This window comes from Staurois parvus, unplaced genomic scaffold (genome assembly GCF_062004578.1).
Source record: "Staurois parvus isolate SC_StPar_1 unplaced genomic scaffold, SC_StPar_1.0 ptg000151l, whole genome shotgun sequence".
NCBI classification, from domain to species: Eukaryota; Metazoa; Chordata; class Amphibia; order Anura; family Ranidae; genus Staurois; species Staurois parvus.
In genome coordinates, this window is record NW_028317947.1 from 17,464,757 (window position 1) to 17,483,062 (window position 18,306).

At 48.3% G+C, this 18,306-nt stretch overlaps 1 long non-coding RNA gene across 1 annotated transcript in view; it reads right to left on the minus strand.

The window, feature by feature from the left end:
- The window catches only part of LOC149464551 (uncharacterized), a 38,909-nt gene that overhangs the window by 16,502 nt on the left and 4,101 nt on the right, over positions 1–18,306 (minus strand). Inside the window, exon 2 of the long non-coding RNA XR_016312361.1 lies at positions 10,033–10,298. This is a non-coding gene — a long non-coding RNA (uncharacterized LOC149464551). The remainder of the gene's footprint in view (positions 1–10,032; positions 10,299–18,306) is intronic.

The window sequence follows — 18,306 nt, forward strand, 5'->3', positions numbered from 1 at the left end:
AGGAGCGTACTTCCTGGAGCCTGCTAGGCCATGCAGCTTTCCCCCTCCTACCTTCCTGTATCATCCATCACATTCAGTCTTTGAGGGCAAGTTTGAAACTGATTGCTGACTGTAAGAAATGTATTAATGTAGAACGTCTGTTTTTGAAACTCATTTTGCCCATAAGTTTTGTGATTAAAATGTTATCTCTCGCTGCAGTACTCACCTCTTCTCCAGGGCTGTACCCCTCAGAAAGTCTTTGCTGCTGGCCATTCGTCCTTTTCTGGACTGAATGATAACCGGGATCAGAACCCTCCTTCTATGAGTCCAGGCTAACATGAATACTCTCCCCTAGGGGTGCATTACAACATTGGTCAACATTGTCTTCCATCAATACTTTCTCTGCAGTGTTGAAGACCACATACTGCTGACTACAGAGCCGAAGAGGAAGTACCCAAGGACATCATGTGACCATCCAAAAGATTGCTGGATTTATGGTAAGTAGAAGGGAATTAAAAAAAAAAAGAATGGGTGCAAGCTGGGGTGGGAGGAATGGGGGCAGGGGTGATAGTTTGGGTCATAAGTATATCAGGGATTCTGTATGAGAGCGGTAGCTGTGGGTGTCCCAGCATCTCAAGCAGGTTTGTTCCAGGATCATGATGTTGCAGGTATTAGGACTGGTGCACTATATGCATGCATGAAGCGCGTACGTTACAGGATCATGATATTACAGTTAACGTGACTGGTGCCCTATACGTATTCCTAAAGTAGGTAGTTTCCAGGGTAATGATATTACAGGTAACAGGACTGGTGCACTATATCTATGCCTCAACGCACTGTTTTCAGGATCAGGATATTGCAAGTCATAGGACTGATGCTTTATATCTATGCCTGAAGTAGGTACATTCCAGGATCATGATATAACATGTGACAGCACTGGTGCACTATATCTATGCCTGAAGTAGGTACGTTCCAGGATCATGCATCCCAGAATGTAACACCATCTTCCACCTGAACTCTCCTGCTGCTGAGCATGCTCAGTCACACTTAAGGACTGTCCTGACCCCATGCCAAACCTCCTGCCTTGGGATTGGAAAGGATCCCTTAAGTATGCAGGGCAGCCCCTCCTCACCCACACCCACTGCTTTCTAGAAACATCTTAAGTCTCTAGAGCGGGGGCAGGTATCAGGGAACTGACCTGCGAGCTCTCAGCCCTGAACTAAGGTGACCTGGCTGACTCACACCCAAAAAAAAACTAGCTAGCTCCCCCTAGCTAACTAGAGGGATGCTACACAGATAACAGGACTGGTCCTCTATAACTATGCCTGAAGTAGGTTTGTTCCAGGATCATGATATTGCAGGTCATAGGACTGGTGCTTTATATCTATGCCTGAAATAGGTTCCAGGATGATGACAATACAGGTAACAGGACTGGTGCACTATATCTATGCCTGAAGGAATACGTTCCAGGATCATGATAGCGCAGGTCATAGGACTGGTGCTCTATATCTATGCCTGAAGTAGGTAGGTTCCAGGATCATGATATTACAGGTAACAGGACTGGTGCTCTATATCTTTTCCTGAAGTAGGTAGGTTCCAGGATCATCAGATTGCAGGTCTTAGGACTGGTGCACTATATCTCTGCCTGAAGTAGGTAGGTTCCAGGTTCATCAGATTGCAGGTCTTAGGACTGGTGCACTATTTCTATGCCTGAAGTAGGTAGGTTCCTCATCAGATTGCAGTTCATAGGACTGGTGCACTATATTCCTGAAGGAATATGTTCCAGGATCATGATAGTGCAAGTCATAGGACTGGTGCTCTATATCTATGCCTGAAGTAGATAGGTTCCAGGATCATGTTAGTGCAAGTCATAGGACTGGTGCTCTATATCTATGCCTGAAGTAGGTAGGATCCAGGATCATGTTGGTGCAAGTCATAGGCCTGGTGGTCTATATCTATGCCTGACGTAGGTAGGTTCCAGGATCATGTTAGTGCAGGTAGCAGGATTGGTGCTCTATATCTATGCCTGAAGTAAGTAGGTTCCAGGATCATGATATTGCAGGTCATAGGGGAATTCTGGGACCTTCCTTCCTCATAGAGGGTGAAAATGGTGAGCGGTGGACATTGTATACTTATTTGAAGTTGAAAATTGAACCGGAATATGACGTTCTGTTTTATCATCTCCCAATCCCTTTTCATGTCCTGTTACATCCTCTACGTTCCCCAATGACCTGACATCCAGCCAAAATCTATTTGTTTATACGCAACTTGGACGGTATTCTGTGTGACGAGAGCCAAAGCGCGTGACTGTGTAATCATATGCTGTTGTATCAGCAAATAACATTGGAGGGAACACAGAGGAGGGGGGTGCAAGATAGATTCAGGTAGAGGGGACAAAAAAGTTTCCTCTTAATTGAGAAACCAAATTACTTTATGGGCTCACAAACACAAGAATTGTGCTCCTGCGTTTGAAACGCAAATCACACGCAGGTTAGAAAATTGCTAGAAAAATTTGCTGGAGCAGTTCTCATGGCAGGTCAGAGGCGCATTTGACCTGCTGTGGGTTGCGCTGCTGGTCTCTGGACGCAGCATGTCCTATTGAGGTGCGTTTGAAACACAATGGCTGTTCCACCTATATGTGTTTTTTTCTGTTGTATTGAACTGGATCAAGTTACTACTGTTTTGACGTATGGAGAAGTCTAGTGGTGGTTTTGGACCACTACTGCTTGTTTGTGTTTTGGGTTATTCCTCTGTCCTCCTCTTCTGTTTAGTGCTAATTAGTTTAGACCTAGCTAGACCCTTCCCTGATTTTTTCTATGTTCCCTTGGTCAGCGCCAGTCAGCACCAGCACCAGTCCTATGACTTGCACTATCATGATACTAGAACATATTCCTTCAGGCATAGATATAGTGCACCAGTCCTATGACCTGCAATCTGATGATCCTGGAACCTACCTACTTCAGGCATAGATATAGTGCACCAGTCCTATGACCTGCAATCTGATGATCCTGGAACCTACCTACTTCAGGCATAGATATAGTGCACCAGTCCTGTTACCTGCAATCTGATGATTCTGGAACCTACCTACTTAAGGCATAGATATAGTGCACCAGTCCTATGACCTGCAATCTGATGATCCTGGAACCTACCTACTTCAGGCATAGATCTAGTGCACCAGTCCTATGAAATGCAATCTGATGATCCTGGAACCTACCTACTTCAGGCATAGATATAGTGCACCAGTCCTGTTACCTGCAATCTGATGATCCTGGAACCTACCTACTTCAGGCATAGATATAGTGCACCAGTCCTATGACCTGCAATCTGATGATCCTGGAACCTACCTACTTCAGGCATAGATATAGTGCACCAGTCCTGTTACCTGCAATCTGATGATCCTGGAACCTACCTACTTCAGGAAAAGATAGTTCTTTGTTAGTTCTTTGCAGAGACAGGGCATAGGAAAGTCATTGTCTTTTTACACTTCAGACGAATGCAATGCAAAAGAAGGACTGAAGACATAATGATGTAAAAGGGGGACTGTGATGTGAAGGGGGGCTAAGGACATTAATGAGAAGCTGGGAACTGTGACATGAAAGGGGGACTGGGGACACTGATGTAAAGGGGGCTGTGATGTGGAGGGGGGCCTGAGGATAATAGTTCAAAGGGGGAGCTACATAGTTACATAGATAGTCTGGCCGAAAAAAGACAAAAGTCCATCCAGTTCAACCATTAAAAAAAAAAGTCATAATCCTACACCCACAGTTGATCCAGAGGAAGGCAAAAAACCCAGCAAAGCACGATCCAATTTGCTCCTGGAGGGGGAACTAAGGATAATTGTTTAATGGGGGGAGCTGAGATATTATAGGGGGGACTGAGGACATCAATGTGAAGTTTAGGGATGTGATGTGAAAGGGGACTGAGGATACTGATGTGAAGGGAGTCTGAAAACACTGATGTAAAGGGGAGGCTGTAAAGTGAAAGGGGGCAAACTGATGTAAAGAGGGGTAGGATTTTGATCTGTAGAGGGGACTGAAGACACTGATCTAATGGGGAACTGTGATGTGAAAGCGGCACTGAGAACAATGATGAAAAGGGGGAGAGAGTTGCACACATTTCAGGATCCAGACCCTCCCACAACACCTCCTGCAATTACTTAACCACTAGCCTACCTGGCACTTTTACCCCCTTCCTGCCCAGGCCAATTTCCAGCTTTCAGTGCTGTTGCACTCTGAATGACAATTGTGCGGTCATTCAACACTGTTTTCATATACAATTTTTATCATTTTTTTCACACAAATAGAGATTTCTTTTGGTGGTATTTAATCGCCACAGAGGTTTTTATTTTTGTGTACTGTAACACCTCGGTCACATTAAGCCAGGCTTTAAAATTGTGTGATTTACAGTGAAGCCACGCGATTTCAAAGTCAGGTGACACACCGATTTGAGGTGTGATCTGCATAGCATACACTACTTTGGAAATCGGTGCGGCTTTGACCAAGTCGGAACCGCACCAATATGACTGCTGTAATTGCTGACAATAGGGTGCGACTTGGCATGTGATTTGCAAGTCGCAGGGCATGAAAATCGCATGCCAAGTCTACCCCGATGTGACCAGGGTGTTAATGAAAAAAGAGCAAAAAATCTGAAAAAAAAAAGTTTTCTTTGTTTCGGCTATAGCGCGTTTGGGAAGCGGTTAATCTTCATTCCCCATAATTATCTGTTTAATATTAACATACGTCATTGCCAACATACCAACCCTGATAAACAGTGATCTGAAATGCGTTGGGCTATACTTTCTATAGAATGCATCGACCCTATGACAGTGCCCACAAGACAACTCCCCCCCACTGATGCAGTTCAATCATGGTGTTCTCATCATTTTAATCATTGCATTTGGTCTTTAGGCCTACTTTTGTAGTTTAACATTATGGTTATAGATCTTGTATATTATAGAATATTAGAGAATTTATATATACAAAATAAGTGTTTGAGTGTATATATATATATATATATATATATATATATATATATATACTGCATATATACACACACACACATACACTGCTTAAAAAATGAAAGGAACATTTTTTTATTTTCAGAGTATAACATCAAGTCAATGAAACTCCAGGGATATTCATCTGGTCAGGTAAGTAGCAGAGGGGGTTGTTAATCAGTTTCAGCTGCTTAGGTGCACTAGTTGGGCAACAATGAGTTGACCCCCAAAACAGGAATGGGTTTACAGGTGGAGGCCACTGATATTTTTTTCCCTTCTCATTTTTTCTGTTTTTCTCTAGTTTTGCATTTGGCTATGGTCAGTGTCCCTACTGGTAGCATGAGGCCATACCTGGACCTTACAGACTTACACAGGTAGTCCAACTCCTCCAGGATGGCACATTAATACATGCCATTGCCAGAAGGTTTGCATGGAGGAGATTCCAGGAGACAGGCAGTTATTCTAGGAGAGCTGGACAGGGCCGTAGAAGGTACTTAACCCATCAATTAGACCGGTATCTGCTCTTCCTTTTGTGTCAAGGAGGAACAGGAAGCGCACTTCCATAGCCCTACAAAATGACCTCCAGCAGACCACTGGTGTGAATGTCCCTGACTTCATGAGGGGGCCTGAGGGCCCGATATCCTCTAGTGGGCCCTGTGCTCACTGCCCAGCACCATAAAGCTTGATTGGCATTTGCCATCGAACATCAGAATTGGCAGGTCCACCACTGGAGCCCTGAGCTTTTCACAGATGAGAGCAGGTTCACCCTGAGCACATGTGACAGACATGAAAGGGTCTGGAGAAGCCGTGGAGAACATTGTGCTGCCTGTAACATCGTTCAGCATGACTGTTTTGGTGGTGGGTCAGTGATGGTCTGTGGAGGCATATCCATGGAGGGACGCACAGACGTCTACAGGCTAGACAATGGTGCCCTGACTGCCATTAGCTATCAGGATGAAATCCTTGAACCCATTGTCAGACCCTACGCTGGTGCAGTGGGTCCTGGGTTCCGCCTGGTGCATGACAATGCCCGGCCTCATGTGGGGCGAGTATGCAGGCAGTTCCTGGAGGATGAAGGAATGGATACCATTGAATGGTTCCCACGCTCGCCTGACCTAAATCCAATAGAACTCCTCTGGGTTATCATGTTTCGGTCCATCCGACGCCGCCAGGTTGCACCTCATACTGTCCAGGAGCTCAGTGATGCCCTGATCCAGATCTGGGAGGAATTCCCCCAGGGCACCATCCGTCGTCTCATTAGTAGCATGCCCTGACTTTGTCAGGCATGCATACAAGCACGGGGGGCCATACAAACTACTGAGTACCACTTTGAGTTGCTTCAATGACATTTCAGCAAAATGGACTAGCCTGCTGGATAATTTTTTCACTTTGATTTTCAGGGTGTCTTTGAATTCAGTCCTCTGTAAGTTTATAATTTTCATTTCCATCAAACAATGGGGCATCCTTATGTTCCTAACACATTACCCAGTCCATATCAATATACAGTCAGGTCTATAAATATTGGGACATCGACACAATTCTAACATTTTTGGCTCTATACACCACCAGAATTGATTTGAAATGAAACGAACAAGATGTGCTTTAACTGCAGACTGTCAGCTTTAATTTGAGGGTATTTACATCCAAATCAGGTAAACAGTGTAGGAATTACAACAGTTTGCATATGTGCCTCCCGCTTGTTAAGGGACCAAAAGTAATGGGACAATTGGCTTCTCAGCTGTTCCATGGCCAGGTGTGTGTTATTCCCTCATTATCCCAATTACAATGAGCAGATAAAAGGTCCAGAGTTCATTTCAAGTGTGCTATTTGCATTTGGAATCTGTTGCTGTCAACTCTCAAGATGAGATCCAAAGAGCTGTCACTATCAGTGAAGCAAGCCATCATTAAGCTGAAAAAACAAAACAAACCCATCAGAGAGATAGCAAAAACATTAGGCGTGGCCAAAACAACTGTTTGGAATATTCTTAAAAAGAAGGAACGCATCGGTGAGCTCAGCAACACCAAAAGACCCGCAAGACCGCGGAAAACAACTGTGGTGGATGAGCGAACAATTCTTTCCCTGGTGAAGAAAACACCCTTCACAACAGTTGGCCAGATGAAGAACACTCTCCAGGAGGTAGGTGTATGTGTGTCAAAGTCAACAATCAAGAGAAGACTTCACCAGAGTGAATACAGAGGGTTCACCACAAGATGGAAACCATTGGTGAGCCTCAAAAACAGGAAGGCCAGATTAGAGTTTGCCAAACGACATCTAAAAAATCCTTCACAGTTCTGGAACAACATCCTATGGACAGATGAGACCGAGATCAACGTGTACCAGAGTGATGGGAAGAGAAGAGTATGGAGAAGGAAAGGAACTGCTCATGATCCTAAGCATACCACCTCATCAGTGAAGCATAGTGGTGGTAGTGTCATGGCGTGGGCATGTATGGCTGCCAATGGAACTGGTTGTCTTGTATTTATTGATGATGTGACTGCTGACAAAAGCAGCAGGATGAATTCTGAAGTGTTTCGGGAATATTATCTGCTCATATTCAGCCAAATGCTTCACAACTCATTGGACGCCGCTTCACAGTGCAGATGGACAATGACCCAAAGCATACTGCAAAAGCAACCAAAGAGTTTTTTAAGGGAAAGAAGTGGAATGTTCTGCAATGGCCAAGTCAATCACCTGACCTGAATCCGATTGAGCATGCATTTCACTTGCTGAAGACAAAACTGAAGGGAAAATGCCCCAAGAACAAGCAGGAACTGAAGACAGTTGCAGTAGAGGCCTGGCAGAGCATCACCAGGGATGAAACCCAGCAACCAAGTATTAAAAAGTGAAAGTTTGATTTATGATTATTATTCTGTCCCATTACTTTTGGTCCCTTAACAAGTGGGAGGCACATATGCAAACTGTTGTAATTCCTACACCGTTCACCTGATTTGGATGTAAATACCCTCAAATTAAAGCGGACAGTCTGGAGTTAAAGCACATCTTGTTCATTTCATTTCAAATCCATTGTGGTGGTATATAGAGCCAAAAATGTTAGAATTGTGCTGATGTCCCAATATTTATGGATCTGACTGTAGATATCCAGCATGAGATTTTGATCTGATGTGTTTTCAAAGTGTTCTTTTAATTTTTTTGAGCAGTGTGTGTATATATATATATATATATATATATATATATATATATATATATATATATGTAATCTGCACATGCAAAATCTTTTAATTAAAGCCTGTAGAACAAATTGAGATCCAAGGTTCAATTTCAGGACCTGCCAAGAGGGATCAGGTTGGCCTCCCTCCCCCCCTGGGACCTTGCAGCAATTTATCTCTGTTGACAGTAAATCATTGTCAGTTTATACTGATAAGGAAAAAAGGTTATTTTCAAGTGACGCTCGAAGAGATGATTGTTTTAGGGCATTCTGCTATGATTTTCCGTGACAAGGCAAATATATGAACGCAACACCTGCAAATGTACATATTGTTTATATACATAGTAGGAGCAATTGATGCCAAAATACGCTTTTTTTTTTTTTTCTTCTTCTTTTAAAGGTTCGCTATGCAATATCACAGGGGACACAGTGCACATAGTGAGCGGTACAGTGTTTCAGCCAAATGTTGCTGTACTTGCAAAACTATATTATACGCTGCTCCCAAGACCTGAACCAGGTCACCCTTAGGCCTCATGGGTGTACTGATCCGTACACCCGCACAAAGGGCTGTCTTCCCCGGAGCAGGATGCATAGCTGTTCCATGCAGGCAAAAACAGAGGAATTCCCCTTCGCTCAAGATTTTTGAACTCCAAAACCTCGAGAAGACCCTCAGATGGCTGACGTGTTTTGAGGGACAGTTCCCAGCACTGGCTCTGAGGAAGAGGGAACTTCCCTCGAAACACGTCAGCCATCTGAGGGTCTTCTCGAGGTTTTGGAGTTGACCTGGTGACCTAGTCGCTTTAATAGAAACACCACAATATACTCACAAACAATTATGTATCAAAAGCATCATAATCTCAAAGCGACCAGGTCAACTCCAAAACCTCGAGAGGACCCTCAGATTTCTGACGCATTTCGGGGGACAGTTCCCAGCACTGGCTCTGAGGAAGAGGGAACTGTCCCTCGAAACACGTCGGCCATCTGAGGGTCTTCTCTAGGTTTTGAAGGTGGCCTGGTCACTTTGAGATTATGATGCTTTTGTTACATAATTGTTTGTGGGTATATTTTGGTGTTTCTATTAGTTTTATACTCAGGTAATGCACTAGGCTGGTGCGCCCTTTCTTCCATTGTTTTTGCAGTTCCGTACAGGCAGTCTGTTCAAATCAAAGGCGACTGACTGCACGGATCTTCAAACCAGGGGCGGACTGACCATTTGGAAACTCGGGCACTGCCCGAGGGCCCGGGGTCAGTAGGGGGCCCCATGAGATGCCCCTGGTACCTTTTTTCATAGGCTTTTTTGAGTTTGGGCAAGGACACGGGCCCCATGATCCCCTATTGCCCGCGGGCCCCATGATTTGTCAGCCCGCCCCTGCTTCAAGCGTATCATTGACGTGAACAAGTTGCCTACTTGCACAGGTGAAGACAGCCCTTCTCATGGGTATACGGATCAGTATGCCCAGGTGAATAAGGCCTTATAGAAGATTGGGTCCTGGATGCCAGCAGGAGCTCATTCTATGCCCTACAGACTGCACAACTCCAGAGGAAAAGAGTGGCTTCACTCCAAAGAAAATACAGATAGCCACCCCGTTCCATTTTGTCCATAACCTGCTGATCCTGGAACACACCTGCTGGTGATGATGGAACACCCACCTGACTGTCTCTCACACTCAGAAAGCCTGATGATAAAAAAGCGCCACTAGCAAAAGATCCTGACAGCCACCAATAAGATTCAAACCTGTTGTGAAAACCTGAAAGTGATTGGTGATGCAATGAAACCATGAAGCAGTGCACCTATCCTCCAGTGTATTACTGAGAATTGATATTAAAGAAAAAAATCACCCCAATCCCCTCTTACTGTTTTATTGGGTTATCCTTAGAATACATACTCACTGGTCCAGCGGACTCAACATTGTACTGTCGTAATCGTACACTTTGCCAATTGTACACTGCAAGTCAGGTCCCTCCGTACCACTTTCTTTAGCTACCTCATCGGGATTACTGTCTCTTCCAGGTCCTTGCTGATGACATGCATGCGCCCCATCATCAAAGGGTTGGCTGCAAATACCAGGAAGAACCCACCGGTCCCTTGATGGCGTGCATCCGTGCATGTGATGTACAATAACCAGACACCTCCTGGGATCCATGACGATGGGTTTCTGTTGGAGAGCACAACATATTTTAATATTGGACATTTCTGGACTGTTAATCTCTGGCCATACAGAAACCATCTAGACACAGCTGGAGATCATCTTGAAATTGCAGTAGAATAGGATTACACAGCAGGATGTGTATAACAGAAGATTGCATATCAGGATTCTTTATCTGGATTGACCAGGCCAGGATAACCTAACTCCCTATGCAAGCATAGGAGTTAATTCATCCTGACACCAAGGCAAGTTGTGATTGTATGCTGTGCAGCCATGCATTGGAGACCTGCTAGCAGCAAAGTAAGAAAAGACAGGGTCTTTTTTTTGCAATAAAGGGTCTAGTATAAATGTTTTCATCCAAGATTTACACATTTTCTAATTGAAATTGAAAAATGTTGGTGGGCTATAATAGGGGTATCTGGTGAGACACACATCCAGGGTGCAATGCTGTGTGGAGCTGAACCTTGAATTTAAAAAAAATGTATATCTCGACTCTGTCCACTTTGGAGATATGGATGTATCCACCCTTCTTTGTCCGAGCTCCTCCTGCTACATTCTCTATAATATGAAATAACTCAAATGTCCACAGTAGACATACAGACCCAGGAACATGAGCGCAGATATCATATCGGCCTTTTGGCTAAGATCAAGTGTAGTATCGACCTTGCCTTTAGGGGTGTCCCGGCTTCCAGCTAGGACGTTGAGAAACACTTGTATCTATCCAAGCCATTTGGTCTGTGTGGGGTACCCTCTTCTCGGCCTTGTAGGATCGTCGATTAAATTCGGCTTCACCTACTTGCTGCTATTGGGTTTGAGGCTTAGCCCCCACACAGAACGAGTTTGTGATCTTCCCCCCCCTTGTTCACTCTGCATTACTACCTCCGGGCAGTAGACGCTCAATAGCCTTTTCAAAGGCTAAGCAAGCGAGAGTGAAGCCGCCGAGGAAGAAGAAGGAGAAGGAACCCGACCAAGATCTCTGGGAAGCCCTCCTGAGAACTCCTCTGCGCCAAGATGGGGAAGAAACAGACCGTGAAGAAGCCACAGAACGCCGCTCCCGCCAAGACCCCGGGAGAAGCCCCCTCCGCCTCCACCTCCACCCCAGACCGCTCCGGCCCTGCAGACGGTCTCCCTCCCTTGGAGCCCTGGATGAAGCAGACAGTCGTGCTACGGCTGAAAGAGGTGGAAGGCAGAATCCCGGACATGACCCCGGAAGTCTTTGGCAAGAAAATGATCCTTGAACAAGGATTCAGCAAGGCAGAGACCCTGTCGGTGCAGTCCTTTGTGAAAGGTTTGTTCCTTGTCACATTTGTCTCCCTACAGGTGTGCAGAAGGTACTGGGAGGCAGTGAAGACCGCTGGACCCGACTCCCTCTTCCGAAAGTTCACTGCGAACTCTCCCATTCAAAGGGACGAAAGAAGGATCACGGTGTCCATGAGGAACCCTCACGTCCCCGGCAGAGACATCGCCACCTACCTCCAAAGGTTTTGTGTCGTGTTGAAGGACCCAGTCCGGATACTAGACACCAACGGCTTCTGGACTGGTAAGTGGGCTGTGTTTTGCAGGCTACTAAGAGATCGTCCCGCTGGAGATCTCCAACACCTGCAACAGTGCTTCTCCCTGGGATCGTCATCAGGACTCCTACACTACCCAGACCTACCCCAGTCATGCCGCAGGTGCGGCCAGCCGGGGCACGAGGGTAAGGAATGCAGTGTGCTTTCTTGTAGGTTCTGTAGGTCTGCAGGTCACGAGACCAAGGATTGCCCGAGGTCCAGAACCTGCAACCTCTGTGGACGGTCAGAGCACGTCTACAGAGACTGCCCGGAAAGAAGCAGGACGTACGCTGGGGCCCTGAGCAAGGGCCCTGCCACCAAACCAGCGCCACAGAAACCTCCAAAGGACCCGGGTAAGAGGAACCCCCCCCAGGCCCCAGGTCCCCCTGCCCCAGGTCCCCCTGCCCCGAGCCCCCCTGCCCCTGCCCCCCCTCCCCCCCCTGCCCCTGCCCCTGGCCCCCCCGCCCCTGCCCCTGGTCCCCCTGCCCCTGCCCCTGGTCCCCCTGCCCCTGGCCCCCCTGCCCCTGGTCCCCCTGCCCCTGGCCCCCCTGCCCCTGGCCCCCCTGCCCCTGGGCCCCCTGCCCCTGGTCCCCCTGCCCCGGGCCCAGTTCCACCCCCCCCTGACCTGTCCTCACAGGAGGACTTCCCGCCCCTTCCCCCTGTCACCCCTGTCAGCAACTCTGCGACGGGATACAGGAAGCGGAAGAAGGAGCAGGCTAGCCCAGCGGCGGAGGACCCCTCCTCTGCCACCAAGCGGCCTGCCGTCCTCCAGAATGTCGCAGGTCCCGACCCCGTGGGGGAAGACCTCGACACGCTGGAGGAAGAAGAGGTGGAAGAAGAGATGGCTCTGACCCAGTTGGACCCAGATCTCTCCACCGACTTCGATGAGGTCCTCAACGAGGTCCTCAATCAGATTGGTCTGGGCCAGGACACCTGTCAGGCTGCAGAAGTCACAGAGGTCGCCCCCCCTCCCCAGGGGAGGTAAGCACAGCCCCTGCCGACTAACCCCTTCATCTCTTTCCCATGATGGCTGAGATATCTATCTTTTCCATTAATGTGAGGAGCATCAAGGATGTGTCTAGGAGGCAGACTGTGCTGACCTTTCTTTCCACTCAGCAGAGTGATGTGTACATGCTTCAGGAGTGCGCACTTCCCCCTCTGAGGAGGTACACTCATTTGTCCTCCCAGTGGACCCACGGTCCCTCCTACTGGTCTGGGGGTGGCGATTGCAAGTCCGCAGGGGTCGCGGTTCTTATCAGGGGAGGACGTTTCACTGTTGACTCCGTCCATGAGCTCGTCTGTGGCCGCCTTCTGGTCATAGACGGTTCGTGGGCGGGGGAGCCCGTTAGGCTCATCAACGTGTACGCCCCCCCGGAGAAGAACGCGCGGCTGGAACTTTTCCAAACCCTGCGGACGCAACTCGCCACAACGAGAACAGTAGTAATCGGCGGTGATTTTAACTGTCCGATAGAGGAGGATGGGCGCAGCTCCAGCATGTACGCAAAACTCGACACCACCTCGAAGCTGCTCCGGGAGATGATTGCGGAGGCTTCCCTGCGAGACGCAGTGGGATCCGTGGGGCGCGGTTCCGTGAATTACTCATGGAGCTGCCCCGATGGATCTGTGCGCTCCAGGATTGACTTTGTGCTCACCTCCAGGGCAGTCAGGCACCGCGGGTTCTCCATGGTTCCCTGCTTTTTCTCTGACCACAGGGCCATTCACTTTCAAGGTGATCTGGGAGAGGGCTTTGCCCCGGGCCCAGGCTCCTGGAAGCTGAATTGCACCCTGCTGGACGATGAGGAACTGCTAGAGGAGCTCAGGGAAACCTACGGTGCCTGGCGAGAGGAGAAGTCTTTCTTTCCTAAGGTAAGCGACTGGTGGGAGTTCGTGAAAGTCAAGCTGCGCAGCTTCTTTCAGGCCAGGGGACGCCAGCAAGTGTGTGCCAGGAGGAAGGAACTCAGGAGGCTGCAGCGTCAGCTGCAGTCCCTGCAGGACCTTCATCACTGTGGCTGGGACGTGAGGCAAGACCTGGAGGACACCAAGAAGTGCTTGAAAAAGCACTTTGAGGAAGAATCCAGGCACATTGTCTTCCGTGCCAAGGTGGAGCATCTCGAGAAAGGTGAGAAGTGTAACTCTTTCTTTTTCAGGAAACTCCACTCAGGACACACACCCCTGTCTGAGCTGCGTGACAAGACCGGAACACTCCAGAAGGGGAAGGAGGCCGTGATGGAAGTGGTCAGCGACTACTACTCCGACCTCTACTCCCCCAAAGAAACAAACTCGGAAGCGGCCGACAGGTTCTTGTCAGGTATCTCTAACGCTATTGATCCTGCAGGTTTGTCGGCCACCAACGCCCCCTTGACGTTGGAGGAACTGCACTCTGCCGCTAAATCCTTTAGGCAAGGCAGGACCCCGGGCTGCGACGGTCTCCCAGCGGAGCTCTATGTAGCGCTGTGGGACCTCGTGGGCCCGGACCTGCTCGAGCTGTACGAGGAGATGGTGGTGGCGGGCAAGATGCCTCCTTCGTTGAGGGAGGGGATGATCACGATCCTGTACAAGCGTAAGGGGGAGAGATGTGATTTGAAAAATTGGCGTCCCATCTCTCTCCTGAACGTGGACTACAAGATCCTCGCCAAAGTCATGGCGAACAGGCTGAAGGCTGTCATCGGACAGATCATCAACCCGGATCAGACTTGTGGCATTCCTGGCCGCAGGATTGCGGACAGCCTAGCGCTTGTCCGGGACACGGTCCAATACATCAAGGACCGCCGTGTGCACGCGGCCCTGGTCAGTCTTGATCAGGAAAAGGCCTTTGACCGTGTCTCCCATGGGTTTATGTGCAGAGCCCTGCGCAGGTTTGGTCTTGGGGAAATGTTTTGTTCATATGTTGACATCATGTACAATGACATTTGTAGTTCTGTGCAGGTGAACGGCTGGAAGACTGACCCCTTCCCGGTCCTCTCCGGGGTCAGACAAGGCTGTCCTCTCTCACCTCTGCTTTTTGTTTGCTGTATAGAGCTCTTCGCCGAATGCATCAGACGGAATCCAGAGATCGGGGGAATCACCGCACCGGGACCAGACAGACGGGAAGTGAAGTGCTCGCTCTACATGGACGACGTGACGGTGTTCTGTGCCAACCAGCGCTCCATCGACCTGCTCGTCCAGACCTGCGAGGACTTCGGCCAAGCTTCGGGGGCAAAGGTCAACTGCGGGAAGTCGGAAGTCATGCTCTTCGGAAAGTGGTTCCTGCCTTCTTCTGCATCCATGCCCTTTGGCATCAAGACAGACTTCATGAAGGTTTTGGGAGTTTGGTTTGGTGCCGAGGGCGCAGCCCTGAAGTCTTGGGAGGAGAGACTGGCCAAGATGCGCCAAAAGTTTGGACTCTGGAGCCTCAGAGACCTCACCATCGAAGGGAAGACACTGGTACTCCGCAGCGAGATTCTCCCTGTGTTGCAGTACCTCGCCCAGGCCTGGCCCCCTCGGGTCAACACCTGCAAGGCCATCACCAGGGCGGTGTTTCACTTCATCTGGGGCTCCAAGATGGACAGAGTGAAGCGGGCAGTCATGTTCAAGGAACCCCTCAAGGGCGGTAAGGGCGTGCCCGACATCGCCACCCAGCTGAGGGTGTTCTTTGCTTGCAACTGCATCCGCAGAACTTTGCCAAGACGGACTATGGACTCTGGCGGGAACGCAATGTCTCGCTTCTTCCTGTTGCCTCTCTGGAGGTCCCTGGGGTGGGACACTTGGGATAGTTCCATCCCCTACAACTGGGACACTCCTTGGTACTACTTGGATACTTTCAAGTTCATCAGGGAGCAAGGGCTACAGGGAGTCAAGCCTGACTTGTGGAAGCCAAAGACTATCTACAAGCTCATCCGAGCCAGCGACATTTTGGAGTCGGTTCCAGGCCTGCCTTCGGACACCTGCAAGGTGGTCTGGAGGAATGTTTCTTCAAACATCCTCACCAACAGGCACAAAGACCTGGCATGGATGGCTATCCAGGGGGGACTGCCTCTCAGGACATTTATGCATGCCAGGAACCTGAGCAGATACAGACACTGCCCCTTCTGCATCATCCATGAGGAAACGTCTTACCACGTTTTCTGGGAGTGCTCATTTGCTCAGGCCCTGTTGGGGGCCCTGGAACCTGAACTCAAGGACTTTGTGCCACAGACAGCCATCACTCACTTTGGGGTGTTGAATGGACTGTTCTGTGGAACCTTTTCTCTGGAGGACATTGACAGCGCCTGGCGGGTGCTGTGCTGTTTTAAGGACGCTTTATGGTGCGCCAGAAAGCGCCTCACCCTCCAGCGGGAGAGGATGTCCATTGAGGACTGCCGCAGACTGACCCTCAGTCTGCTCAGAGACTATTCCTTGATGGACTTTAAGGAGGAAGAGGACGTCTGAAGATTTCCCCCTTCCCCCTACTCCCCCTTGCGTGTCTTTGTCCCTTCAATAAAGCTTCGGGCCTGTGTTTCCCCCTTCCTCCCCCTTCCCCCCCCCCCACACACCCGATGCCTATTGTTGACCGTGTTTTTCAGTTATCGTTATCGTGCATGACATAGTGACTAGGAAATGTATATTGTATTAGGATGCTACAGTTTTTGGGGTAAGCGGCGTCATGCATGACGTGGTGGTCCGGGGGATTCATCCTCCGTGCACATCACGTCAGGCATCATACCGCTGAGCGAATGTATTTATTTGCCTGACTGTATTTATCGTATGCTTGGAACTGTATTGCTATGTGGTGCGCTGCGTCGCAGTACAGGGTGAGATGTACCCCGATTACACGTAACATGTTGTTTTTGATGCTTCTGCAATAAAAGTATCTTTTCAATCAAAAAATCAGTAAGAGATACCATATATGAAATTGCCAGACGGCTGAAATATCAAGTAGCAGCCAAAAAACTATAGCTTTGGATGACCCTTAAAATGTAATACTACTGCTCTTATATGAGGCATTTAATGAATGTATGCAGAACACACCCAGATGTTAGTAAATCTAATATGCCATGTAAAAGAGGTAACCTGAATCTGCCCCCAAGCAGAAGTAACCATCTTCCAAAGTTATCCTGGTACCCCTAAAACTAGGGCCAGATGCTTATGACAATATTGACTATCTAGAACAGCCTTTCTCAACCAGGATGCCTTGAGGTTTCTTCAGGGGTGCCTTGGCATAATGTCTAAAAATTGCCCAAAATATGTATACAAGCCAGCAGATGGCAAAAGCCTGCCTTTTAGTTCCACAAAGCCACAGGCTTTCATTGTGCACCATTACGACCTTCTATTCGCCAGCGTCCTGACAACCAATGACATCATCAGTTGATAAGGAGGATGTCGGTTGCCTGCACAGCATCCTTGTTGGACCCTCCTCTGCCCTCTTCATCAGTGCTGGGGTCACATTAGCTCAGTGATGGAGAAAACATTGGAATACTAGTCAGTACTGTAGCACACGTACACCCAGAGATGGACGCGGTTCAACCATGTTGCTCTAACATCCATCTTGGCAAAGGATCAACCATCTTGTACAAACATATCTGTCCTCATTCTCCCCCTTCCTCTCTGTTCATACACAGGGACATATGGCCTGTGTGTTAGAAGTATCACAGGCCGGCCATGGCACAGCAGGGGCTCAGAGCTATAAACCAGTTTCAGATTGGCTAGTCCTTCGGTCACAAGTTTGGTGAAAAGGTCAGGGGTCTGATGCTGCAATCATCACAAGTACCAGTGTGTAAAAGTGTATTTGCTTTTGAAGAATAAATCACTTCTAATGTTGGTTGTCCTATGTGTTTGGCTGTTGTTGCATTATATAAAACTATTAGAATAGTTTTTTTACACCTTAGAATCGGGTGCCTCAAGACTGTCCATAATTTTAACCTCCCTGGCGGTATTCCCGAGTGTAGCTCGGGGTAAAGTTTCAGCACCACAAGCGGTAACCCCGAGCTACACTCAGGAATACCTTGTAGCGTTGCTCCGGGATCTCTTCTTCATTTTCCTTGTCCTTCGCTCCCGCGATGTCCCTCCTGCAGTGTTCCTGGCAATGTCCACCGGCCACATCTGTCTTTTGGGTTCCTTTCCCTGCGATGTCGGGACGTACGGGGACAGAACGGCGGGAAATTTAAAAATGTCAAAAAGTGACATTCACTAAATACACTAAAATCACATAGTATTACATTACTGTACAAAACCATTTCACATACATTTTGTCCTGAGTGCTTTGTCCTGTGCCCTGCCTGCATTTTGACTGTTCTTTCTGCCTGGAAACTGAGAAATGTCCATGGTGTCCAAAAAGCGTCCCTTTAGGTCAAAATCGGTTTTAGACCGGCTAGAGAACAGCGATAGTAAATTAGAACTACTTGCAGAATTGAGTGATAATGATTCGTGGGGGAAATTTGTCATCAGACACTGAAAACGATTTTGCGACTTTGCTCAGTGATATGCGAACTTGGCGCTATATTTCAGTGTTT